This window comes from Macaca thibetana, chromosome 11, assembly GCF_024542745.1.
Source record: "Macaca thibetana thibetana isolate TM-01 chromosome 11, ASM2454274v1, whole genome shotgun sequence".
NCBI classification, from domain to species: domain Eukaryota; kingdom Metazoa; phylum Chordata; class Mammalia; order Primates; family Cercopithecidae; genus Macaca; species Macaca thibetana.
In genome coordinates this window covers 51,088,015-51,115,997 of record NC_065588.1, presented here as the reverse complement: position 1 = coordinate 51,115,997, position 27,983 = coordinate 51,088,015, and the positions used below count along the sequence as shown (strand labels likewise).

The window sequence follows — 27,983 nt, the reverse complement described above, 5'->3', positions numbered from 1 at the left end:
CTCCATTAGGGAGACTAGAAAGTTTGGAGTTTTGTCTGAGGGCAGAGAAAAGTCATGGTGTGTGTTAAGAGGGCCTAGGAATATCGGGGTGACCTAAGAGACAAATAATGAAATGAAATAGGTTGCCCAGAGACTTGAATAGAATTAGAGGTGAGAGGTAGAGATAATTCTTCTGGACAAATGGTAGAGAACATCACCCCCAGTATCAATTTTAAAATCCAGTTCTTGATCCTCTATCATTTTTTATTCTCTTTTTTTTTTTTTTTTTTTTTGATATGTAGTCTCACTCAGTCGTCCAGGTTGAATGCAGTGGCACAATCTTGGTTCACTGCAACCTCTGTCTCTCAGGTTCAAGTGATTCTCCTGCCTCAGCCTCTCATGTAGCTGGGATTACAGGGGCCCACCACCACACCTGGCTAATTTTTGTATTTTTAGTAGAGACGGGGTTCCACCATGTTGGCCAGGCTGGTCTCGAACTCCTGACCTCAGGTGATCCCCCTGCCTCAGCCTCCCAAAGTGCTGGGATTACAGGCATGAGCCACTACGCCCAGCCTGATCCTCTGTCTTAACTTTAATGGTAGATTCTGGAGTGCAACTGAAGATTCACTGACCCTGCCAATCAACAAGATATTGTCCCACAGTAGGAGAGAAACAAACCTATTGAGTCAGACAGAGGAATTTTTTAAGTTTTCTTCTACTTTAAGGGCTAGACAATTGTTTTTCAAATGTCCAGGATTCCTACAGTATCTGCAGACACCCGGAGGAATGTTCTGTGACTGATGAGAGAATTTCGATCTGCTCTCAGGGGTCTGATTTTACTTTTGCAGTGACTCAACCTACAAACCAAGGCCTGCACATTTTAAATCTTTCTCTTTTGTTGTTGTTCTGTGAGTTGTTTTCAAAGAACTGTGTAGCTGCTTCCATAACAAATGCTTATGTGTCCCCATCCAAATCTCTGTGGTCCCCATCCAAATCTCATGTTGAATTTAATTCCTAATGTTAGGGCCAGGACCTGGGGGGAGGTGACTGGATCATGGGGGCGGATTTCCTCCTTGCTCTCATGATAGTCAGTGAATTCTCACAAGATCTGATGGTTTAAAAGCGTGTGGCACTTCCCCCTTTTCTCTCTCTTGTACCACCATGTGAAGGTGCTCACTTCCCCTTCACCTTCTGCCATGATTGGTTTCCTGAGACCTACCAGTCATGCTTCCTGTACAGCCTGTGGAACTGTGAGTCAATTAAACCTCTTTTCTTCATAAATTACCTGATCTCAGGTAGTTCTTTATAGTGGTGTCAGAGCAGGCAAATACAGAAAATTGGTACCTGAAGAGTGGGGCATTGCTATTAAGATACCTGAAAATGTAGAAGCAACTTTGGAACTGGGTAACAGGAGAGGTTGGAACCATTTGGAGGGCTCAAAAGAAGATAGTAAGATGAGGGAAGGTTTGGAACTTCCTAGAGACTTGTTGACTGCTTGTGACCAAGATGCCGATAGTGATATGGGCAATGAAGTCCAGGCTGAGGTGGTCTCAGATGGAGATAAGGCACTTATTGGGAATTTGAATAAAGGTCACTCTTACTATATTTTAGCAAAGAGACTAGTGGCATTTTGCACCCCCTAGAGATCTGCGGAACTTTGAATTTGAGAAAGATGATTTAGGGTTTCTGGCAGAAGAAATTTCTAAACAGCAAAGCATTCAAAATTGACCTGTTTCTAAAAGTATATGCTCAAATACATGAACAAAGAGATTATCTGAAACTGGAATTTATATTTTAAGAAGAAGCAGAGCGTAAAAGTTTGAAAAATTTGCAGCTCAGCCACATAGTAGAAAATAACACCCATTTTCTGGGGAGAAATTCAAGCCTGCTGCAGAAATTTGCAGTAGTAAAGAGGATCCTAATGTTAATAGCTAAGACAACAGGGAAAAAGTCTTCAGGGCATGTCAGAGACCTTCAGGCATCCCCTCCCATCACAGGCCAGGAGGCCTAGAAGAAAAATATGGTTTCGCGGGCCAGGCCCAGGGCCCCACTGCTCTCTGCAGCCTCAAGACATGGCACCCTGGGTCCCAGCTGCTCTAGCTCCAGCTACGACTAAAAGAGGCCAAGGTACAGTTTGGACCATTGCTTCAGAGGGTGCAAGTCACAAACCTTGGCAGCTTCCATATGGTGTTGGGCCTGTGGGTACACAGAAGGCAGGAGCTGAGGTTTGGGAATCCCCACCCAGATTTCAGAGGATGTATGGAAATGCCTGGATGTCCAAGTAGAAGTCTACTGCAGGGGCAGACCCCTCATGGAGAATCTCTGCTAGTGGAGGGGAAATGTGGGGTTGGAGACCCCACACAGATTCCCCACTGGGGCACTGCCTAGTGGAACTGTGACAAGAGGGCTACCATCCTCCAGAACCCAGAATGGTAGATCTACCAACAACTTGCACCATGTACCTGGAAAAACTGCAGGCACTCAATGCCAGCCTGTGAAAGCAGCCAAAGGGGCTGTGCCCTGCAAAACTACAGGGGTGTAACTGCCCAAAGCCTTGGGAACCCATGCTTTGCATCAGTGGGCCCTGAATGTGAGACATGGAGTCAAAGGAGATTATTTTGGAGCCTTAAGATTTAACACTGCCCTGCTGAGTTTTGGACTTGCATGGGGCCCGTAGCCCCTTTAATTTGGCCAATTTTTCCCTTTTGGAATGACAGCATTTACCCAATGCCTGTCCCTGCATTGTATCTTGGAAGTAACTAATTTGTTTTAGATTTTACAAGCCCATAGGTGGAAGGGACTTGCCTTGTCTCAGATGAAACTTTGGACTTGGACTTTTGAATTAATGCTAGAATGAGTTAAGACTTTGGGGGAATGTTGGTAAAGCATGATTATGTTTTGAAATGTGAGAAGGACATGAGATTTGAGAGGGCTCTGGATTGGAATGATACGGTTTGGCTCTATGTCTCCACCCAAACGTCATGTTGAATTGTAATTCCCAATGTTGGGGAAGGGACCTGGTGGGAGGTGATTGGATCATGGAGTGGATTTCCTCCTGGTTGTTCTCATAATAGTGAGTGAATTCTCATGAGATCTGATGGTTTATAAGTGTATGGCACCCCCTCCTTTGCTCTCTCTCTCTCCTGCCACAATGTGAAGAAAGTGCTTGCCTCCCCTTCACCTTCTGCCATGATTGTAGGTTTCTTAAAGTCTCCCAGTCATGCTTCCTACTAAGCCTGTGCAACTGTGCATCAATTAAATCTCTTTTCTTCATAAATTACCCAGTCTCAGGTAGTTCTTTATAGCAGTATGAGAACAGACTAATACAGAGGCTGAGTAGCCCAACCAACTATATTGTTCTAGATGTGTGTGTGTGTGTGTGTGTGTGTGTGTGTGTGTGTGTGTGTGTGTGGTTATGGAAGTAGATTTTCAACAAGGGCAGAAATTTAAAGATTTCTGTGTTCTGGTGCATCAGGTTTTAATCCAGTATGCCTCTGAAAAGTTTGCATAAACCCCTCAATAAAAGCCCTAGGGTGTTCTCCCTCCTTCTGGTTACATAGTTGGAACTTAGACTAATTAACCTTAGGAGTGAAAGCCTCTAATATCACCTCATCAGACCCTGAATATTAGCCTCTAGCTGAACCATTTCCTGGTCAACCATTAGGGTGCCAGGGAGAGGAGCTGGCCTCCCATTTCCCATGTTTAGGGTTTTCCCCTGGAGGCCTTCTGGCCTGTCTCTGGACTACAGAATAATCATGGGTAGAATGGGTGGGAAGTACACCCCTTAGTAGCCAGTCAAGGTCCCTGTGAGTGGGATTGTAAATGGCTTCTAGCCTCTCTGATTCTTCTATAAATTTGGTAGGAAGGATCTTCTGAAAGTGCGAGCAAAAGGGTTTTGTGATTCAGAAGATTTGCTGCCATATAGGGGACATAAATTCTTTGTCATGGAGGCCCTGGATATATTCTCAGGGGGCACTGCCTAGGGAAGCCTGGAGCTATTGGAGTTACTTACATAGCCTGGAAAGCAAGAAGCATCGTATGGCACAAGAAGTCAAGCACTGCCTGGTTTATCTAACAGGTTTCTCTTGCTTGTCAGCTCTTATACAATCAACCTGTATGCATCTGGACTTTAAATTAGGTCTAAGTGTTTTCTGTAAATGTTGCAGAGACACAGAAGTTAGATTAGGCAGTTGGTTAGCTAAAGTATTTTCTGGAGGCATTAGGGGTGTAATTGTTTTAGGGCTTATTACAGAAGTTTGCTGTGGGGTTAAGACTGGATTTTGAGGAGGGGGATTTTGACCAGCGGCCCAGATGACCCAAAGAATCTTCTCGGGCGGTCTGGGACACATAGTTGAGGATAAAAAAAGAGTTTAAGTTGGAGGGAAATTTAAATTGGGGGCAGATTTTAACTTTTGTTCTAGATTAGATTTCTGTTCTTTAATCTTGTCAGGAGAGTTCTTAAGGCTAGCTGCAATACTAGTACATGTCTTTCTTTCTATTTGATCTTCTCATAAATACAAATAAGGCAAATGCTTAGAATGAGAGCTCTTAAAAATTTTCCTTAAATTTAAGCTTTCTAATTCAAAAGATCCTTCTGCTGGCCATGGATAATTAGAATTTTCAATGGATTATTTATTCCAATAATGATTTAATCCAATGAGCCTCTTCATAGTAAGCCCAGGTGGAAATTTCCCAGGTTGAGAATAGGTTGTCACTGTATAAGCAAGATGTGTTTCTGGAGAGGGCATAGAAGAGGCAGTCCCCATAATGCCCAAAATTCACTCTCAGAAATAGGCTGAAAGTAACAAAAGACAACAAAAGTCCCATAAAAATGGGACCTTTTATGACAAATCTCCCCTAAGAGCTTGGCACATTTGGTACAAATAATGTGCTGCTTAAAATCGTACATGTCTCAGACTCCTAGTCTTTTCAGATTGGCCACCTAACATGAACCCAAAAATTCATACCCTCCTGATGGTGGAGACTAAGAGAGTACCCACACTTAGTCACAAAGTCAACCTCCCAAGGTTATAAACACCCCCAAAAAAAATCCAGTTTTTGTTTCAGGGACTAAAAGCAGTTTGTCTTTACAGATGCTCATCCAGTCAGATCAGCAAAAAACTAACCAGTCTACAGGGCCAGCTTGAACATTTATAGGGGATGTAGGCTCATGTTCTACCCTGTGGTACCCCTCTTTATAAAAGAATAACACAGAAAGACAAAGGAAAATGGAAAAACAACAAAAAAAAAAGGCTATTTGTGAGAGAAAAAGCGTTCAAACTGTCAGAGGCGTTTGAACCAGAGTGCCTCCATTTTGAATACGACTGGATAAAATAAGGCTGAGACCTACTGGGCTGCATTCCCAGAAGGTTAAGGCATTCTTAGTCACACAATGAGATGGGAGGTTGGCACAACATACAGGTCATAAAGACCTTGCTGATAAAACAGGTTGCAGTAAAGAAGCCAACCAAAACCAAGATGGTGATGAGAGTGACCTCTGCTGGTCCTCACCGCTCATTATACACTAATTACAATGCATTAGCATGCTAAGACACACTCCCAACAGCACTGTGACAGTTTACAAATGTCATGGCAATGTCAGGAAGTTGTCCTAAATATTCTAAAAAAAAAAAGAAAAAAAGAAAAAGGGAGGAACCCTCAGTTCTAGGAATTGCCCACCCCTTTCCTGGAAAACTCACGAATAATCCATACCTTCTTTAGCATATAATCAAGAAATAACCATAAAAATGGGCTGCTGTGCATATAGAGTAACCATTCTTTTATTCCTTTACTTTCTTAATAAACTTGCTTTCAGTTTACGCTATGGACTCGCCCCAGATTCTTTCTTGCACAAGATCTAAGAACCCTCTTTTGGGGTCTGGATTGGGACTCCTTTCCAGTAACAAAACAATATAAATACTCATACCCCAAATTAAATACACCAGAGTTGCTAAAACCCAACTAGTCCCATATAAAACCTTTTCTCTCAATAATCTTACATTTGGAAAGGAAAAGGGAGAGAGCGATTTTTTTTTTCTTTTACCATTCACTCGACCAGAGTTCATGGAAAGAAAGAAACTGGGAGGCTGACCAGTAAGAAATTCTTACCATTTCTTTGCCAACTTTTTTGAGTCCTGGATTCCTTTCACTGTGGTCTCCAGAAGTGCACAATGGCTTTGATGATTCTGCCAATTATGCCAAAACTGTAGGGGCCATAGGGAAGCTTCCCCCTTGCCCTAGAGAGGTTCACTGAAAAAAAAATCAGCAAACTCTTTTCAATGAAAAAATCAGCGAACCATTATTGCCTCACAATAAAGCAGACTGTTAAGAGAAAAGGCATACAAATTTATTTAACTGTGTGCATGGGAGGAATTACAGAGTGATTACCCAATTTCCCAATGGACCCCAAACACTTATATAATTTTCTTTCAGAGGGGAGGGGGAAGATAGGGAATAGAGTAACTGTGGAGACACAGTAAAGGATTGCCAAAGGAAAAAGAAAGGGTACTTGGGAGAATGAATGAAAGGGGGAACAGAGATGGACTTTCAAATGATTCTCTTTGGAAGTCGAATGAACTGAGAGACAGGAATTATTTTGTAAAATAGTTGGGCCAGGTCTGGTTACATTCTTTCCTTTCCTGAAATATTAATACATAATGAGATAACAGCAAAGGAAAGGAAAAGCAGTTGTTCTTGATGGATCCATCTGATCTTTATGGAGACAGGAGAAAAGTCTCTTCTAGGGCCCATTGATTCCTAAAAGTTCTTATTTCAAAATATGCATTATACTGGGGTGCTCCTTCATTTGATTTCAGAGAGATTTCAGGGTTTCACACAGCTACAGCAAAGTTGGCCATAGAAATATTTATAAACTGTAAAGGCAATAAGCAAACTCACGCAATTGTAACATCATGTTTGGTTCATGCTCTTCAGTTGTTTATTCAGAAAGTAATAAAGCATAGTGTAATTAACAAAATTACTGGCTGGAAACAGAAAATAATGAGCCACTGTCACCACTTTTTCTGTCTGTCACAAGAATCATTTTGAAAGCTCTCTGTCATGTAATTATGTTCAAACAAAATGGAATCACAGCTATTATTTTTTAAAAGAACAAGGACTGACTCCGAGGAGGGAGGTGGAAACAGTAAAGGGCAGAGGAAGAGTGAATGACGAGAAGAATATTGGATATGTGCGTTGTGAAATGCCTTACAAATGTAGAGGCAAAAACATGGTAAAGACCTAGAGAAATTTATGTGAACCTCAAGAACTCCACTTACTGTTGTGGCTGTTTTATGAGCAATAAATGACATGCCTGCTCCCCCTTCCACAGGGCAGTCTGTCAACTAACAGCAGAGACTAGCCTTACCAGGCTGTCAGAGGATCCCTATCAGATGAATGGACTAGACTAAATTCTGAGGCAGGACTCCAGAATCAGGCAGGTCTGACTGTCCTCACCTCTCACACCAGATTGGGTTGGGAGGTAGAGCTGTCATCCCACTGAAGACAGCTGGATAGAGCAAGAGCTGTTAGAGCTCTGGAGATGCTTTCTCACCATTGTATCTCAGAGCACAGAACAGGGCTCTGTCAGTTTCAGAAAGCATTATAAGATGAAGGAGGCGGAGGAGGAGGAAGAGAAGGAGAAGAACAAAAAGAAGAAGGAGGGGGAGGAGGAGGAGGGGGAGGAGAAGGGGGAAGAGGAGGGGGAGTAGGAGGGGGAGGAGGAGGGAGAGGAAGGGGAGGATAGAAGAAGAAGAAGAGGAAGAGTAAAAGAAAGAAGAAGAGGAGGAGGAGAAGGAGGGAGGAGAAGAAAAAGAAAAGAAGAGGAGGAGGAGGAGAAGGAGGGGGAGAGGAGGAGGAGAAGAAGAAGAAATTTTAAATTAAAAAGAAAAGTTAAGAAAAACTATTTAAAACTTGGAAATAAGACAGGAAGACTACTGTGCACCCTTTCAAAGTCGTACTACTGTTAGAGTAGGTAGCGAGACAGAAATGAGCAGAGTGGAGAGCCCCCCACCAAGAAATGTCAGGCGACCATCAGATGATGGTCAGGTAGTTGTTAAACTGTCTCTCTAAAATAATTGTTGGTCGCAGCTGGCACCAGGAAAAGACAGCCTCCCAACAGATAGAAAACACCTGAAGCTGGCGATCAGCAGCTGTGGGCTCAAGCATGTTCACTGAGAGGCAAAATGGCAGAGTTTAACAGGTATCTGACCTTCCTCGAGGAATGCTCGTTAAGGAAAAAATGCTTCAAGTGAGTATGTGCATAACTGCAGTAGACACGCTGGACATGTGGCCTCTCCCAAGTGCTGGCAGGCCACCATGCATGCGAACAGCCTGCACCAAGGGAAGAATCAAGGGAGAAAAAACGCAAACCCCAGAACCATGCCAATGTATAAAACCCCAAGTCAAGGGCTGGACGGGGCACTTGGATCTCACAAGTTGCCTGCGTGGCCCTCTTCCAAGCGTACTTTACTTCATTTCATTCCTACTCTAAAATGTTTTATAAACTCTCACTCCTGTGCTAAAACTTGCCTCAGTTTCTCCTTTTGCCTTGAAACTACTTCTCCTTGGCCAAATTCTTTCCTCCAGGGAGGCAAGAACTGAGTTTGCTGCAGACTCATATAAATTTGCCACTGGTAACACTAGGACATTGTCTAACAAGCTCCTCAACGGTCATCTGATTCTAGGGAATATGGTATTGTTTGGCTTACTATTTATTATTCTGTGAAGTTAGATGTTAATTTGGAGGAGACTGGTAAGTCACACATGATTTTCTGTCCAGCAGAAAAAATTACTCCAAAGGTTGAGTCTTGTAGGACATTAACCAATTTTGTATCTAATTTTGCAACCTTATTCCAGCATTTTTCTTTAATTTAACAAGTATATCAATCCCTCCTATCTTGCTGGTTTCCTCCTTAATGACTTAAGTCTCTTACATAGTCTCATATTATATTGTGAGTCTTTTTTTAACTTTTTGAAAAGTATAGTTTGATGGAAGTTAGAAAGGAAAGAAGGAAGAAAGAAACTCTTATCAGATTACTCTAAATAAGGAGTAAACCTGACACTTCCCTTCCCCTTCATCACCTCTCGTCTCCCTTCTCTGTCCTCTCCCACCTGCAGGCTCTCTCTAGTAAACCCGGCAAACAAATCAGAGAGTAATACAGAAGGCACTTCCTGACAGAAGTCCTACCCTGGGCCATAACACGACAGAGCTCCTGACACAGACCAATCACAGTGAGGATTCTGAGTGCGCATGAGGTAACCACCCAATGGGTTCTTCCTGCCCACTGCACAAACAAAGACAATTCACAGTGTTGCAACAAAGAAAGAGTTTAGTTGACACGAGGCTGGCCATGCCACACCGGAGATGGAGTTATTACTCAAATCAACCTCATCGAAGGCTCAGAGGTTAAGGGTTTTTCAAAGGTGGTTTGGGGGAAGGGGTGGGAGTAGCTAGGCAATAGGTGGTTGCTACTGATTGGTTGGGTAGGAGATGAAATTATAGGGAGTTGAAGCTGTGTCTTTCACTGAGCTGCTTCTGGGTAGGGCCACAGGAGTAGTCGGAGGGTCCAGATGGAGTCAGGTGTCAGACACACAAAAAACCTGAAAAGATATCACAAAAGGAGATTCTAGAATAGTGATGTTATTTCCAGGAGTAATCAGGGAAGTTGCATATATTGTGACCTCCAGAATAAAGGCTGGCGCTTGTTTATATCTACACCTCAGCAGAATTCAGGCTTCTCTCCTCCTCCTACCCTGATGGGCTTTCATTAGCTTTACAAAGATGATCGAGTTTTGGGGAAGGCCTATTATCAATTAAACTATAAAGTAAACGTCTCTCAATGCTACACCAGAAATAATTAAAGGCAGCTTGGAGGCTAAAGGCACAAGGGTGCTTGGCTAGATCAGATCTCTCTCACTGCCACAATTTTCTCACTCACATAATTTTGCAAAGGCAGTTTCAATGATATGACCCAAAAAGCATGACTTCCCCTCCTATGTTAAATGAGAGCATAGAACTAGAGAGGTTCTTACCTAATTTTACCCCCACAGACCCTGGGCATTTCCCTGAGACCCCTGAGCAGCCCAGGCCAGGATTAGGGAGAGGGCTATGTGAACAGAGCTCTGGACCGTGTATCCATCAGAGATTGTATCAGAGGAACTCAACTCTCTTTTTGAGACGGAGTCTCGCTCTGTTGCCCGGGCTGGAGTGCAGTGGCCGGATCTCAGCTCACTGCAAGCTCTGCCTCCCGGGTTCACGCCATTCTCCTGCCTCAGCCTCCCGAGTAGCTGGGACTACAGGCGCACCGCCACCTCGCCCGGCTAGTTTTTTGTAGTTTTTAGTAGAGACGGGGTTTCACCGTGTTAGCCAGGATGGTCTCGATCTCCTGACCTCATGATCCGCCCGTCTCGGCCTCCCAAAGTGCTGGGATTACAGGCTTGAGCCACCGCGCCCGGCCGGAACTCAACTCTCAACTTCTTTAAGTACCACACTTCAGAGTAAGATTTTATTAGAAGCAAAGGATATTATGGTTTCTTTATTTCATATGTTTTGAAATGTTTATGACCTTTAAATGCTTCAAATATACTTTTTAGCATTAAACTTTTCACTGTGGTATAATAATTCCATTTGACTAATGTATTATACAAAGAGTATTTCTAATATACATAGAATATAGACACATTTATTATTGAAGTAAGTATCACATACTCTACTGTTGCATGATATCATAACTGGGCTAATAACTGCAACTTGTTTAAAACACTTTACCTTTATGTGGCATTTAGATAGCATTATTTATATGTAGTCTTCTTAACATTGAACCAAGCTATTTTGCCCCCTTATAAATTTAATTTATGCCTGATATTGAAGAAAAGAAAAATTTGCTTATGAAAAATATCGCTAGAGAAACTGTTCAAGGAGTGTACCTCACAGGGAAGGGTCAAGCCAACCTCAGGGACACAGGCCTGCTTCAAAATTGCCATCAAGTTGCAAAGGAGCTCCACCCCCAAATCCCAAGCAATACATCAGGTGCCTTTACTCAGTGAAGGGGTCTCTGAGAGAAAAGAAAATACAACTTGTTTGTTATGTCTCTTTAGAGTCAAATTGAATACAAAACATTATTCAAATCTATATCTTCACCATATTGCCTCCACTTCCATGGGGTTTCCTTAGGTTTGGTTGTTTTTTGTTGTTTGTTTTTTTGATCATTAAAAATGCTGCACTGGGCTGGGTGTGGTGGCTCATGCCTATTATCTCAGCACTTTGGGAGGCCAAGGCTGGTGGATTGCTTGAGGACAGAAGTTCGAGACCAGCCTGGCCAACATGATAAAACTCCATCTCTACTAAAAATACAAAAATTATCCTGGTGTGGTGGCACACACCTGTAATCCCAGCTACTCATGAGGCGGAGACAGGAGAATCACTTGAGCTCGGGAGGCGGACATTGCAGTGAGCCAAAATCACGCCACTGCACTCCAGCCTGGGCGATAGTGTGAGGCTCCATCTTAAAACAAAACAAAATAAAACAAAAAACTGCACTTTTTTTTTACTTAATTATATAAATCTAAGGTAAAATGTGAATTTGATCCAAAAATACATTTTTCTTTCACATAAGCACAGGCAGCCTACAACTGTTCTGGGGAGCTCCATTATCAACAATCCAGTTTTCTTCTATCTTGTTATACAACCATCTTCATCATGTGGACTCCACATTACCTCCTGGTTGACAATATCCCTTCCACTTCTAGCAAACTCATTCTGGTCAGCAGGAAAGAGTTTTTTGCTTTGTTTTAAAGAAGGACTCTCCAATTCTTCCCTCTAATGACACCTCTCAGCAGATGCACCAGGCACAGTCATTTGTACACTCTTGGCCAGAACTTAATCTTGTGTCCATAGGACTAGCAATGGCAGCTGAAAAATAATCTTTAGGTCCAGCAGCCAAGTTTCCATCTAACATTTGAGGATTCTTACTAAGGAAGAAAGGAAGAGTGAATATTTGGAACTCTTATTGCAGTCTCTAACACAGTCGATCCCTTTGGGCACCCAACCATCTGTGCACAACCTTCCTCTCCTTAAAGGACATGTTTATACCCTCCTCAAAAGACACAACAGCAAAGCCCCAACCAGGCACACCTCTTCCAGATCAAAGTCCAGGACCTCTGGGAGATAAACTCTCATCAAATCTAGATATGGATCTTTGTGATCTGGTGACCTCATCTGCCCCCAAAACACCGAAGATGCAATGGAGGAGTGAGAAGCAGATTAACTGCAATTAAATCTTTGATTTGGTAATGGGGAGCAGAGAAAATACACAGCAGTCACTAGTCCATTTTAGTTAATAAATTCCATTGTTCTTTGGTAGTAGAGTGCTTATTTTGACCATCTGGCATCCTGGATTCTGGTCTTGGAGAGTAATTTCCTTGTCCACTGTCCTGTCTAGTCTGTTCTTCCTTGTCCATTATCTTCCATGAACGAATTGAAATAAATATTTTGTATGGTTTGAATCTGTATCCTCACCCAAATTTCATGTTGAAATGTAATCCCCAGTGCTGGAGATGGAGCCTGGTGGGGGGTGATTTGGATTATGAGGGCAGTTTCTAATGGTTCAGCACCCACCCCCAGTGCTGTTCTCGTGATAGAGTTCTCATAAGGTCTGCTCATTTAAAAGTGTGTGGCACCTCCCCTCGCCTTCTGCTCCAACCACGTGCAGATTGTACGTTTCCTGAGGCCTCCCCAGAAGCCAAGACAATGCCAACATCATGCTTCCTGCACAGCTTACAGAAGCATGAGCCAATTAAACTTCTTTTCTTTAAAAATTGCCCAGTCTCAGATATTTCTTTATAGTAGTGTGAGAACTGACTAATACAATGTTGGAAATTATCACCTACTTGGGAGCTGCACACCTTCCCACTCTCCGGTTTGGAGGCCTGGGCTTTAGGGGTCGAACAGTCACGGGCTTTTACAGCCAGGCTTGTGATTCCTCTGTCAGTATAATTCCTTCAAAACCTTAGTAGAGTTATGATCTGTTTGCCTGTGGTTAGTTCCAGACATCCCACATGCAAATATTCCACAACCAAATGCATCTGCACGTCATTTTTAAATCTGAAGACTCTGGTCTGTGCTTTCCGGCTTCTCTCCTCTACCCATGCCCCTTAAGCCATAAAGTTAATGGCAGCAGTCTAGAAGCCCTCAGAAAGAAAAAAAACCTTGTTTTAGCATAATAGCAAGATCCTTAATCTGATCTTTGCTGTTGCACTGGGCTCCCATTGTCTAGCAGAAAACTCTTAATAAAAGGTGCTGAGAAAGGCTTAGGACCACAGTTTTATCTCCTGCTTAGGCTGTCTTTTCACAGCCACAGCATATAACGGCTTCCCTTTGAAGTACGCTAGTGATTTTCTTTACCAAACTGCAAGGCTCCAATTCCAGACTTTCAGTCAATTTAAATTAGAAGACTCAGGCACAGAGCACCTGCAAGAGAGCTATACCTCCAACAGTCTGTATCTCTGTCAACAGACTGGTGAGCTCTAGCCTGAATTTATCTCTTTTCTAGAACTTGGATGAAAGCAGCAAGAAGCAACCAACCAACCCCAATACTCTGCCTTTTTGCCATCTTTTTCACTGACACCACACCAGGTGGCAGACAGTTAAGTTTTCCAACTGTTACAGTTTCTTTTATCCAAATGTGTTGCCCCTGCATAACAAAAGTCGCCCGACTTTCAGCCTCCAAAATCCGAGTCTTTGCTACCTACTAGATATTGTTATAGAACCAAACTAGGTTCCATTTGCCCAGTGCAGTAAGTCCAGACATCCACAAAAAGGTTATTGCAGCAGTAGAAAGAGAGCCATTTATTTGCAAGACACCAAGCAAGGAGAATTGGAACAGCTCATGCTGCTTAAGACCCAAACTTCCTGATGGCATACAGGTAAGGGTTTTTAAAGGCAGGAGTTGTGTCTTTGCCAGGTTTTGGTATCAGGATGATGCTGGCCTCATAAAATGAGTGAGAGAGGAGTCCCCCTTTTTCTATTGTTTGGAATAGTTTCAGGAGGAATGGTACCAGCTCCTCTTTGTACCTTTGTAGAATTCGGCTGTGAATCCATCTGCTTACAGGTTTGTTTGTTTTATTTTCTTTTGTTTTGTTTTGTTTTGTTTTGTTTTGTTCTTTGGTTGGTAAGCTATTGGTAAGCTATTTTTTTCTTTTTTTTTTCTTTTTTTTTTTTGAGACGGAGGCTCACTCTGTCATCCAGGCTGAAGTGCAGTGTTGCAGTCTTGGCTCACTGCAATCTCCACTTCCCGGATTCAAGCGATTCTCCTGTCTCAGCCTCCTGAGTAGCTGAGATTACAGGTGCATGCCACCACGTCCAGATAATTGTTGTATTTTTAGTAGAAACGGGGCTTCACCATGTTGGTCAGGCTGGTCATAAACTCCGGACCTCATAATCCTCCCACCTCAACCTCCCAAAGTGCTGGGATTATAGGCATGAGCCACCACACTCAGCCAGTAGGCTATTAATTACTCCTTCAATTTCAGAACTTGTTATTGGTCTATTTAGGGATTCAACTTCTTCTTGGTTTAGTCTTGGGAGGGTGTTTATGTTCTGGTATTTATCCATTTCTTCTAGATTCTCTAGTTTATTTGCATAGAGGTGTTTATAGTATTCGCTGATGGTAGTTTGTATTTCTGTGGGACCAGTGGTGATATCCCTTTATCATTATTTATTGGACTAAAGAGCTTCTGCACAGCAAAAGGAACTATCATCACAGTGAACAGACAACGTACAGAATGGGAGAAAAATTTTGCAATCTATCCATCTGACAAAGATTTAATATCCAGAATCTACAAAGAGCTTAAACAAATTTACAAGAAAAAAACAACCCCATCAAAAAGTGGGCAAAGGATATGAACAGGCATTTCTCAAGAAGACATTTATGCAGCCAACAAACACATGAAAAAAACTCATCATCAATGATCATTAGAGAAAAGAAAATCAAAACCACAATGAGATATCATCTCATGCCAGTTAGAATGTCAATTATTAAAAAGTCAGGAAACAACAGATGCTGGTGAGGATGTGGAGAAATAGGAATGTTTTTACACTTATGGTGGGAGTGTAAATTAGTTCAACCATTGTGGAAGACAGTGTGGTGATTCCTCAAGGATCTAGAACCAGAAATACCATTTGACCCACTAATCCCATTATGGGAATATACGCAAAGGATTATAAATCATTCTACTATGAAGACACATGGACACGTATGTTTATTGCAGCACTATTTACAGTAGCAAAGACCTGGAAGCAACCCAAATGCCCATCAATGATAGACTGAATAAAGAAAACGTGGTACATATACACCATGGAATACTATGCAACCATAAAAAAGAATGAGTTCACATCCTTTGCAGGGGCATGGATGAAGCTGGAAACCATTATTCTCAGCAGACTAATACAGGAGCAGAAAACCAAACACTGCATGTTCTCACCTATAAGTGGGAGTTGAGCAATGAGAACATATGGGCACAGGGAGGGGAATATCACACCCTGGGGCCTGTCAGTGGGTGGGGAGAAAGGGGAGGGATAGCATTAGGACAAATACCTAATGCATGCAGGGCTTAAAACCTAGATGACAGGTTGATGGGTGCAGAAAACCACCATGGCACATGTATACCTATGTAACAAATCAGCATGTTCTGCACATGTATCCCAGAACTTAAGGTATAATAATAAAAAATGAATAATAAAAATTTAAAAATAGAAGTTCAAACTGGGTGAAGCCCACTACAGCTCTGCAAAGTCACTGTAGCCAGACTGCCTCTCTAGATTCCTCCTCTCTGGTCAGGGCATCTCTGAAAGAAAGGCAGCAGCCCCAGTCAGGGGCTTATAGATAAAACTCCCATCTCCCTAGGACAGAGTACCTTGGGGAAGGGGCAGCTGTAGGCACAGCTTCAGCAGACTTAAATGCTCCTGCCTGCCAGCTCTGAAGAGAGCAGCAGATCTCCCAGCACAGTGCTTGAGCTCTGCTAAGGGACAGACTGCCTCCTCAAGTGGATCCCTGACCTCCGTGCCTCCTGATTGGGAGACACCGCCCAACAGGGGTTGACAGACAACTCATACGGGAGCAATCTTTGTTGTTCTGCAGCCTCTGCTGGTGATAAACAGGCAAACAGGGTCTGGAATGGACCTCCAGCAAACTCTAGCAGACCCGCAGCAGAGGGGCCTGACTGTTAGAAGGAAAACTAACAAACAGAAAGGAATAATGTCAACATCAACAAAAAGGATGTTCACACAGAAACCCCACCCAAAGGTCACCAGCATCAAAGACCAAAAGTAGATAAATCCACGAAGATGAGAAAAAAACAACACAAAAAGGCTGAAAATTCCAAAATCCAGAAGGCCTCTTCTCCTGCAAAAGATCACAACTCCGCACCAGCAAGGTAACAAGACTAGACAGAGAATGAATATGATGAATTGACAGAAGTAGGCTTCAGAAGGTGGGTAATAACAAACTCCTCCAAGCTAAAGGAGCATGTTCTAATCCAATGCAAGGAAGCTAAGAACCTTGAAAAAAGGTTGTAGGAATTGCTAACTAGAATAACCAGTTCAGAGAAGAACATAAATGACCTGATGGAGCTGAAAAACACAGCCCAAGAACTTTGTGAAGCATACACAAGTATCAATAACCAAATTGATCAAGCAGAAGAAAGGATATCAGAGATTGAATATCAATTTAATGAAATAAAGTATAAAAACAAGATTAGAGAAAAAAGAATTAAAAGGAACAAACAAAGCCTCCAAGAAATATGGAAATATGGGACTATGTGAAAAGACCAAACCTACGTTTGATTGGTGTACCTGAAAGTGATGGGGAGAATGGAACCAAGTTGGAAAACACTCTTCAGGATATTATCCAGGAAAACTTCCCCAACCTAGCAAGACAGGCCAATATTCAAAACCAGGAAATACACAGAACACCACAAAGATACTCCTCGAGAAGAGCAACCCCAAGACCCATAATCATCAGATTCACCGGGGTTGAAATGAAGGAAAAAATGTTAAGGGCAGTCAGAGAGAAAGATCGAGTTACTCACAAAGGGAAGCCCATCAGACAAACAGTGGGTCTCTCTGCAGAAGCCGTATAAGCCAGAAGAGAGTGGGGGCCAGTATTCAACATTCTTAAAGAAAAGAATTTTCAACCCAGAATTTCATATCAAGCCAAACTAAGCTTCATAAGTGAAGGAGAAATAAAATCTTTTACAGACAAGCAAATGCTGAGAGATTTTGTCACCACCAGGCCTGCCTTATAATAGCTGCTGAAGGAAGCACTAAACATGGAAAGGAAAAACTGGTACCAGCAACTGCAAAAACATACCAAATTGTAAAGACCATCAACACTATGAAAAAAATGCATCAACTAACGGGCAAAATAACCAGCTAACATCACAATGACAGGGTCAAATTCACACATAACAATATTAACCTTAAATGTAAATGGGCTAAATGCCCCCAATTAAAAGAAACAGACTAGCAAATTGGATAAAGAGTCAACACCCATCTGTGTGCTGTATTCAGGAGACACATCTCAAGTGCAAAGACACACATAGGCTCAAAATAAAGGGATGGAGAAATATTTACCAAGCAAATGGAAAGAAAAAGAAAGCACGGGTTGCAATACTAGTCTCTGATAAAACAGATTTTAAGTCAAGAAAAATCAAAAAAGACAAAGAAGGGCATACATAATGGTAAAAGGATCAATGCAACAAGAAGAGCTAACTATCCTAAATATATATGCACCCAATACAGGAGCACCCAGATTCGTAAAGCAAGTTCTTAGAGATCTACAAGTAGACTGAGACTCCCACACAATAATAATGAGAGACTTTAACACCCCACTGTCAATATTAGACAGATCAACAAGACAGAAAATTAACAAGGATATTCAGGACCTGAACTCAGCTCTGGACCAACCAGATCTATAGACATCTATAGAACTCTCCACCCCAAATCAACAGAATATACATTCTTCTCAGCACCACATTGCACTTATTCTAAAACTGACCACATAATTGGAAGTAAAACACTCCTCAGCAAATACAGAAAATCATAACAATCTCTCAGACCACAGTGCAATCAAATTAGAACTCAGGATTAAGAAACTCACTCAAAATGCACAACTACGTGGAAACTGAACAACCTGCTTTTGAATGACTACTGGGTAAATAACAAAATTAAGGCAGAAATCAATAAGTTCTTTGAAACCAATGAGAACAAAGACACAACATACCAGAATCTCTGAGACACAGCTAAAGCAGTGTTTACAGGGAAATTTATAGCACTAAATGCTCACAGGAGAAAGCAGGGGAAATCTAAAATTGACACCCTACCATCACAATTAAAAGAACTAGAGAAGCAAGAGCAAACAAATTCAAAAGCTAGCAGAAAATGAGAAATAACTAAGATCAGAGCAGAACTAAGGGAGATAGAGACATGAACAACCTTTCAAGAAATCAATGAATCCAGGAGCTGGTTTTTTTAAAAGATCAGCAAAATAGATAGACCACTAGCTAGACTAACAAAGAAGAAAAGAGAGAAGAATCAAATAGACACAATAAAAAATGATAAAAGGGATATAACTACTGATCCCACTGAAATACAAACTACCATTAGAGAATACTACAAACACCTCTACACAAATGAACTAGAAAATCTAAAAGAAATGGATAAATTTCGGGACACATACACCTTCCCAAGACTAAACCAGGAAGAAGTCAAATCTCTGAATAGACCAATAACAAGTTCTGAAATTGAGGGAGTAATTGACAGCCTACCAACCAAAAAAAAGCCCAGGATCAGACAGATTCACAGCCAAGTTCTATCAGAGGTACAAAGAGGAGCTTGTACCATTCCTTCTGAAACAATTCTAAACTATAGAAAAAGAGGAACTCCTTCCTAACTCATTTTATGAGGCCATCATCATCCTGATACCAAATCCTGGCAGAGACACAGCAAAAAAAGAAAATTTCAGGCCAATACTCCTGATGAACATTGATGCAAAAATCCTCAATAAAATACAGGCAAACCAAATCCAGCAGCACATCAAAAAGCATATCCACCATGATCGAGTCGGCTTCATCCCTGGGATGCAAGGCTGGTTCAACATACACAAATCCATAAACTTAACCCATCACATAAACAGAACCAAAAGCCACATGATTATCTCAATAGATGCAGAAAAGGCCTTCTATAAAATTCAACATCCCTTCATGCTAAAAACTTCAAATAAACTTGATGGAACGTATCTCAATATAATAAGAGCTATTTATGACAAACCCACAGCCAATATACTGAATGGGCAAAAGCTGGAAGTATTCCCTTTGAAAACTGGCACAAGACAAGGATGTCCTCTCTCACCATTCTTATTCAACATAGTATTGGAAGTTCTGGCCAGGGCAATCAGGCAGGAGGAAGAAATAAAGAGTACTCAAATAGGAAGAGGGGAAGACAAATTGTTTGCAGATGACCTGATTGTATGTTTGGAAAACCCCATTGTCTCAGCTCAAAATCTCCTTAAACTAATAAGCAACTTCAGCAAAGTTCCTAGATACAAAATCAATGTGGAAAAATCACAAGCATACCCATATACCAATGATAGACAAACAGAGAGCCAAATCATGAGTAAACTCCCATTCACAATTGCTACAAAGAGAATAAAATACCTAGGAATACAACTTACAAGGGATGTGGAGGTTATCTTCAAGGAGAACTACAAACCATTGCTCAAGAAAATAAGAGAGGACACAAACAAATGGAAAAACATTCCATGCTCATGAACAGGAAGAATCTATATCATGAAAATGGCCATCCTGCCCAAAGTAATTTATAGATTCAATGCTATGCCCATCAAGCTACCATTGACTTTCTTCACAGAATTAGAAAAAACTACTTTAAATTTCATATGGAACCAAAAAAGAGCCTGCATAGCCAAGACAATCCTAAGCAAAAAGAATAAAACTGGAGCCATCACGCTACCTGACTTCAAACTATACTACAAGGCTACAGTAACCCAAACAGCATGGTACTGGTACCAAAACAGATATATAGACCAATGGAACAGAATAGAGCCCCAGAAATAACACCACACATCTACAACCATCTGATCTTTGACAAACCTGACAAAAACGAGCAATGGAGAAAGGATTCCCTATTTAATAAATGGTGTTGGGGAAACTGGCTAGCCATATGCAGAACACAGAAACTGGACCCCTTCCTTACACCTTAGACAAAAATTAACTGAAGATAGATTAAAGACTTAAGCATAAGACCTAAAACTATAAAAACCCTAGAAGAAAAACTTTCCAATACCATTCAGAGCATAGGCATGGACAAAGACTTCATGACTAAACCACCAAAAGCAATGGCAACAAAAGCCAAAATTGACAAATGGATCTAATTAAACTAAAGAGCTTCTGCACAGCAAAAGAAACTATCATCACAGTGAACAGACAGCCTACAGAATGGGAGAATATTTTTGCAATCTATCCATCTGACAAAGGGCTAATATCCAGAATCTACAAAGAATTTAAACAGATTTACAAGAAAAAAAACAAACAACCCCATCAAAAAGTGGGTGAAGGATATGAACAGACATTTCTCACCAAGATATTTATGCAGCCAACAAACATATGAAAAAAAGCTCATCATCACTGATCATTAGAGAAATGGAAATCAAAACCACAATGTGATAGCATCTCACGCCAGTTAGAATGGCATTCATTAAAAGTCAGGAAACAACAGATGCTGGTGAGGATATGGAGAAATAGGAACGCTTTTACAGTGTTGGTGGGAGTGTAAACTAGCTCAACCATTGTGGAAGACAGTGTGGCCATTCCTCAAGGATCTAAAACCAGAAATACCATTTGACCAGGCTACCCCATTACTGGGAATATACCCAAAGGATTATAAATCATTCTATTGTAAAGACACATGCACACATATGTTTATTGCAGCACTGTTCACAATAGCAAAGACTTACAACCAACCCAAATGCCCACCAATGGTAGACTGGGTTAAGAAAATGTGGCACATATACACCATGGAAAACTATGCAGCCATGAAAAAGAATGAGTTCATGTCCTTTGCAGGGATATGGTTGAAACTGAAAAACATCATTCTCAGCAAAGTAGCACAGGAACAGAAAACCAAACACTGCATGTTCTCACTCACAAGTGGGAGTCGAACAATGAGAACACATGGACACAGGGAGGGGAACATCTCACACCAGCGCCTGTTGGTGGGTGGGGGGCTAGGGAAGGGAGAGCATTAGGAGAAATACCTAAGGTAGATGACAGGTTGATGGGTGCAGCAAACCACCATGACACAAGTATACCTATGTAACAAACCTGCATGTTCTGCACAGGTATCCTAGAACTTAAAGTATAATAAAACAATTTTTTTAAAGAAAGAATAATAATAAATTAGGACTAAAGGAAGAAAGAAATATATCTATACCATTTCTTCCTTCTTTAGTGAAAAACTCATTAAAAGAATTATTTGCCCTGGACACAGGTTAAGCAAAAAGCCAAGTTCCATTATGCATATTGCGCTGCCTACTTGACACCTAATAAAGATTTTTAATTAAACTATTAAATATTAAACTTCTAATAGACATTTCTAATTAATTATCCAAAACTAATTTTTTGATCTTCTGCAAACCCACAGCTTTTCTCATCACAGTTGCTTATGTCCATCCTTTCAGTTGCTTACATCAAACACCTTGGGTGTCTGTGTCCTCTCAGGTTCATTTATGAGAGTGGAAAAAATTAATCCTCAGGGTAGAAAACATAAAATACCAAAGAACCACTGCCAATTACCCTCATTGTATGACACTTTCACTTGGCAATTAGGGATTCAACTTTAGACTCTTAGGATGAGGTGATATTAGAAGGTGGCAGTGTCCTTAGGTTGTCAGAGAAGGAGCTGACCCTGGGTTGTTAAAGTTTGACTCCTTAGATTTAAAAAATAAACAAATCAAATCTCAGAGAGTAAAAATGGGATTGAAAAAGCTATATGACAAAAAATCAACCAAAATCATCACAATAATGGAGAACTGTTAGATGCATTTTACATAAGATTGGGAGCAAGAAAATGATTCCCAGAATCACCTTTATGATTTAATATAGTTCTACAATTCCTGGGCAACACTGTAGTGTAAGTTTTTTAAAACAGTAATGTGTAATGAACAGAACGGAATATACGTAACAACAGCCATGACTTCTTCATTCCACAAAATATACTAAGCACATACTATATTAACAGACACTATCCTAGGCACTGGGGATGCAGCAGAACAAAGTCTTTGGTCTCATGCAGATAAAATACTGAGAGGGATGGCAAGTAATAAAGAAGAAATTAAATGCAAATAACAAGCAAACTAAAGAAATATATTTTGCAGATAACATTATCACTTACACAAGAAAATAACATAAAAAACAGATAAACTATAAGAAATCTCAAAGGAATTTAGAAAAGTTCACAAATAAAAAATTTACAAGATTCAAGTGTGTTTCTCTATAGTGTCAATAACCAACCAGGAAAAAAAAGACATCATTCACAATAGCAACAAAATTTATAAAATATTGAAGAATTGACCTATTAAAGGACGACAAGACCATTTTGGTTCAAAAAAAGATATTAAAAGGTATAAAAGAAAGTTTAAAATGGAAGTGTACCATGGTTATGATATAATGATTTAACATTGTAAAGATAGCAGTTTTCTCTAAATTAATCTATAAATGTGATATTTTCTTGATAGAATATCTAGCTGGAAAATTTAGGAACTTGATACAGTTACTCTAAAATTTACATGGAAGAATAAAGGTTTATAGATAGCTAACAACATTTTGGAAAAGAAAACGTATGAGTGGACATACAGTTTTTCAGAGATTAAGACACGCCACAGAGTCACATAAACTAAACAGCATGGTATCAGCATAGAAAATAACAAACCAATGCAAGAGACTGAAAAGTTAAGAAAGAGATCCAAGTTTAATATTCTACAAACAAAAGGAGAAAACATAGATTTGTAGTGAGTATAAAGAAAACTGTCTCACTATGTAAAGAAAACTGATAAATTACTCTGTATATACATGAGGCAAGTGGACTCCAGAAAAATTAAGTTCTAAATGTGAAAGCCAAAACTACAAAGCCGATAGAATCATTTGTATGTGGGATTGAAAAGGTCAAACTCATGGAAGTATAGAGTAGAACGGTGGTTACAGGGGGAGGGAGGAGAGGATGGGGAAAGGGGAGATGTTGATCGATGTATACAAAATTTCAGTCAGACAGGATGAATGTTTTTGATATCTGTTGTACAACTATGGTGACTATAGCTAACAATAATGTATTGTATATTTCAAAATTTCTGAGAAAGTAGATTTCAAACGTTTTGCCACAAAAAAAAATGACAAGTAAGTGATATGGTGGATGCTAACTAGCTTGATTTAACCATTCCACATTGCGTACATACATCAAAACATCACACTGTACGCAATAAATCTACACAATTATTATTTGTCAATTAAAATTTTTGGACGAACTAAGCAAAAAATAAAGCCAATAAAAGAGAATCATAGGTGAGAATATCTTTTTTACTAGAAGTCGGAAAGAACATCTTATAAACGACCCAATGAGTACAAAAGTGAAGGCAAAAAAATGAGTTTGGTTTATAGAAATTAAGGGTTTGTGTTCAGAGAATGATAAGTCAGACAAACGAATGACTCAAAAATATATCTGCAATATATAAAAAATGAGGGATTAATATGTAGTGTATAAAAGAGCACTTGTGTAACCCCGGTTACACAACTTACTGGCCATTTAATTTAATTTAGAACACCTTGTTTTACCTTGCTGGTCACACTTTCTTCACCAGTAATATGAAGATAGCAATAATAGTACCTGCCTCATAAGGTTATTGTGAGTAGGAAATTACTTAGAAGAGTGTTTCTCCAACACATAGAAAATATTCAATAAGTGTTAGCTGATTTTTATTGTATCGACAAAACAAGATATAATAAAGAATACAAAATTCCGTAAACGATATGGGCAAAGGACATGTAATTCACAGAAAGGGAAACACAAATGACTAATAAGTACAGATAGATACTCTAAACATTTTAGTAACAGAAATGCAATGAGATACCATCTTACCACCATTAATTTCTCAAAAAAAAAAAAATAGAAAAGTAGATAAAACCAAACGTTTGTATATTCTGTATTGGCAAGGATATGTGGAGAAAGAGAATTCTCATCAGCTGTTGCTGGGGGGCATAAACTGGTTCTACTATTTTAGAAGAAGTCTGGCAATCTGAGGTGATATTAAATGTGCATACATCCTACAACTGATTAATCCCAATCCAAAAAGTTGGAAGCAAACCAAACCATCACTAAAGAAATGGGTAAGTAAATGGTGGTGTGTGCCCATTATGGAAAATTCCACAACGGATAGAAGCAACAAAATTGTATCCTGCCTAACTACATATATATATATATGCTAGAGTGTCAACTTTATTGGATTGAAGGATGCAAAGTATTGTTCCTGGGTGTGTCTGTGAGGGTGTTGCCAAAGGAGATTAACATTTGAGTCAGTGGACTGGGAAAGGCAGACCTACCCTCAATCTGACTGGGCACAATCTAATCAACTGCCAGCACGGCCAGAATAAAAGCAGGCAGAAGAACGTGAGAACACTAGACTGGTTTAGTCCTCTGGCCTACATCTTTCTCCCGTGTTGGATGCTTTCTGCTCCCGAACGTCGGACTCCAAGTTCTTCCGCTTCAGGACCCAGACTGACTTCCTTGCTCCTCGGCTTGCAGACGGCTTATTGTGGGACCTCACCTTGTGACTGCGCAAGTCAATACTCCTTAATAAACTCCCCTTTCTATATACATATCTAGCCTATTAGTTCTGTACCTCTAGAGAATACTGACTAATACAATATACTATACATACACATATATGTCTTTTTAACAATTTTAAGATACACCAACACATTGACAATCATTTAACATGGTATGTGTGTTCCCAATTTCTCAGACTCCCACCAAATTTTATTTTTTTCCGTCTTCACCAATAGGCAAAGACAATAGACAAAGGTAATATTTAGGCAAAGGTAATAATAGGCAACGGTAATATTCTATTCTGTTAATTTGCATTTCTTTACTCACTAGCAAAGCTGAACTTTCTCAGTTATTTGGCCACTTGGATTCTTTTATGAATTCTTTTATCACATTCTTAGCACAATTTTCTGTTAGATTCATCAACTTCTTTTCACTGATTTATGTGGTGGATGCTCAGCGGGAATCCAACTGCTAGCCCATGTCTTCTTCACCCACCTTGCCCCTCTTCTTCTCAGCAGCTCACTTGCCCTGTCAAGGATCCAAAGGCAGATGGCCACTTTCTTATTCTTACCTCCCTTTCTTTCCTTTTTTTTTTTTTTTTTTTTTTTTTTTTTTTTTTTTTGATAGAGTTTCACTCTTCTTGCCCAGGCTGGAGTGCAAAGGTGCAATCGGCTCACCACAACCTTCCCCTCCCGGTTTCAAGCGATTCTCCTTGCCTCAGTCTCCCGAGTAGCTGGAATTACAGGAATTACAGGCATGCGCCACCATGCCCAGCTAATTTTGCATTTTTAGTAGAGACGGGGCTTCTCCATGTTGGTCAGGCTGGTCTCAAACTCCAGACCTAAGGTGATCCTCCCAAAGTGCTGGGATTACAGGTGTGAGCCGCAGCACCCGGCCTCTTACCTCCCTTTCAGTTAGGGGTAGGTGGCCAATGGAAGCTGAAAAAAAAGGCTTGGATGGGGCTTTTGGAAAAGATATCCCCCACCCCTTAATGAAAATAAATGATTAGGGGAAGATGCTCATATTCTTTGCCATTGTCATGTCTTCGTGGGACATGTAGGAAGTACTGGAGCCTTCTTGCCACCATGAGGAACAATGTTGCCTATATGCTGAGGATGCAGAACCACAGAGCCAAAAGGAAACTGGATCCCTGACAACACCATCGAGCAACTAAATTAATCCTAGAACTGGAACTGTCCTATCTCTGTAATGTTTATAGAAATAATATACATCATTTTGCTTAAGCTACTATTAGTTTGGGTATTACATAACTTGAAGAAAAATGTATGTTAACTCGTACAATTTATGAACACTTTATTATTAGAAAATAGGTGCCCATAATTTCAGCCACTCAGGAGGCTGGGGCAGGTGGATCACTTGAACCTGAGTGGTTGAGGCTGTAGTGAGCCAAGATCGTGCCACTGCATTCCAGCCTGGGTGACAAAGCAAGACCCTATTTCAAAAAGAAAAAGTTAACACATTTTAATTTATGTTATTGAGTATGATAGTTTGATTCTGTTTCAAGCATACAAAAAGTTTTGAACAGAAATGAATTTTTAATTTAAATTTTTATTTTATTTTACAAATATCAGTTATAGATCTATCACAATGATCATATGACATTTCTCCATTTGCTTTGTGATGTGTTAAATTTAATATTAAAAATATAATCTTAACCCCTTGCTATAGTTCTTTTAAAAAGCATCTTTGAACGAACCTGGAGGACATTACACCTAAGTGAAATAAGCCAGACAGAGAAAGACAAATAATAAATAAATTCAAATATTTTAAAGTTTCAGTACAATAGTCACATTAGCTCCACAAAAATGAATCTGGAACTTTTCATCTTTTCAATGTTCTGAAATCATTTAAATACCAGAAGTATACCTCTTTCTTAGAGGGTTAATTGAACTACACAGTAAAACCATGCAGATCTGAGGCTTTGGATGCAGAAGTTTGGGAATGATGATGACAAATTTTAAAACATTTTCTATAATTGTTTGTCTATTTGTATTCTTAAGTCTTCAGAGCAAATGTTAAGTATTCATATTTTCATAGAAACTAGTATTTATTATTTTGAGATTTTAAGATATATTAGCCAAGAGTAATTTTATTTCAAGTTCTGTATCTATGGTTATATTTGTATCTAATTTTCATTAACAGGTATGTGATCTTTTGTCATTTCTATTGATTAATTTTATTGGTCTTTTTAAAATATTTGAATTTATTTATTATTTCTCCCCTTTATCTGTATTCTAGTCTATTAATCTATCATTTTTCTTCTTCTATTCTACATTCCTTAAGTTTATTTTGTTACTCTTTCTCTAAACTGGATCTTTTCTTTCTTTGTTTTTTCTTTAATAGCTAATGCATTTCAAAGCCTTCTCTGGTCAGACACCACTTCAGTCATAAGTTTTGACAGATAATGTTCTCGCTGCCATTAGTTTCTTCTCTTTTAATTACACAGGTGACATAAATATATTCTCATTATGTGAGATATAATTCAAATAATACACTTGGAAATTTATACTCTACTAAATAAAAACTCAGGATTGTAACTACAGAGTATATGTAAATGTAAGGCAATAAATGAGTAAATAAAGATGGCAAATTGAGCACAAGCATCCACTCTCCTTCCCGCCCTAACTTCTGAGAAATAACATAAGGGACAAAAGAAACCAGGATATATTCATAATAATTTGGGGACCAAGAATAAGCACTGCGTGTATTTTTAAGGAATCTTAAAAAATAGAAAGCAGAGAGGATCAGGAAAATCGAGAAACAAAATGAGACAAAACTATGACTGAAGCAGGGTAAGGAGAAGCAATGAGGAAGGAGCAAAGATAGCAATGAGGAAGGAGCGGTTTGAGGAGACGAAGTCCAAAGTCGATGGATATATGGAATGTGAGCTTCAAGAGTATTCGTTAGCATGATCAGTGAGATACTACATTCAGGTCATTTAAACAGCTGATCTCCCTTCTATTTCTCCAGTGCACTGGGCAGCTATGTGTGTGGACAATGGGCTTAGAGGCATTGCCTTTCGCAGGAAGGACAAGGAGCTCCCACAGCGAGAAATTATCCACCATCACTAGAGGTAGATGACAGTAACAGAATAAGC

General features: G+C 40.0%; 2 protein-coding genes across 18 annotated transcripts in view; one reads left to right on the top strand and one right to left on the bottom strand.

Annotated features, from left to right (window-relative positions):
* The window catches only part of BLOC1S1 (biogenesis of lysosomal organelles complex 1 subunit 1), a 1,086,347-nt gene that overhangs the window by 889,005 nt on the left and 169,359 nt on the right, over positions 1-27,983 (bottom strand). The window contains exon 1 of one of the 17 annotated variants that reach the window (XM_050749017.1): positions 12,660-12,663. The exons of the other annotated variants lie outside the window; for them this stretch is intronic. The gene's annotated coding sequence lies outside the window, so the exon portion shown is untranslated. Of the gene's footprint in view, positions 1-12,659; positions 12,664-27,983 lie in introns of those variants that run through there. 17 annotated transcript variants of the gene reach the window in all.
* PPP1R1A (protein phosphatase 1 regulatory inhibitor subunit 1A) overlaps positions 1-27,983 on the top strand; it is a 200,799-nt gene that overhangs the window by 39,371 nt on the left and 133,445 nt on the right. The gene's annotated exons all lie outside the window — the stretch shown is intronic.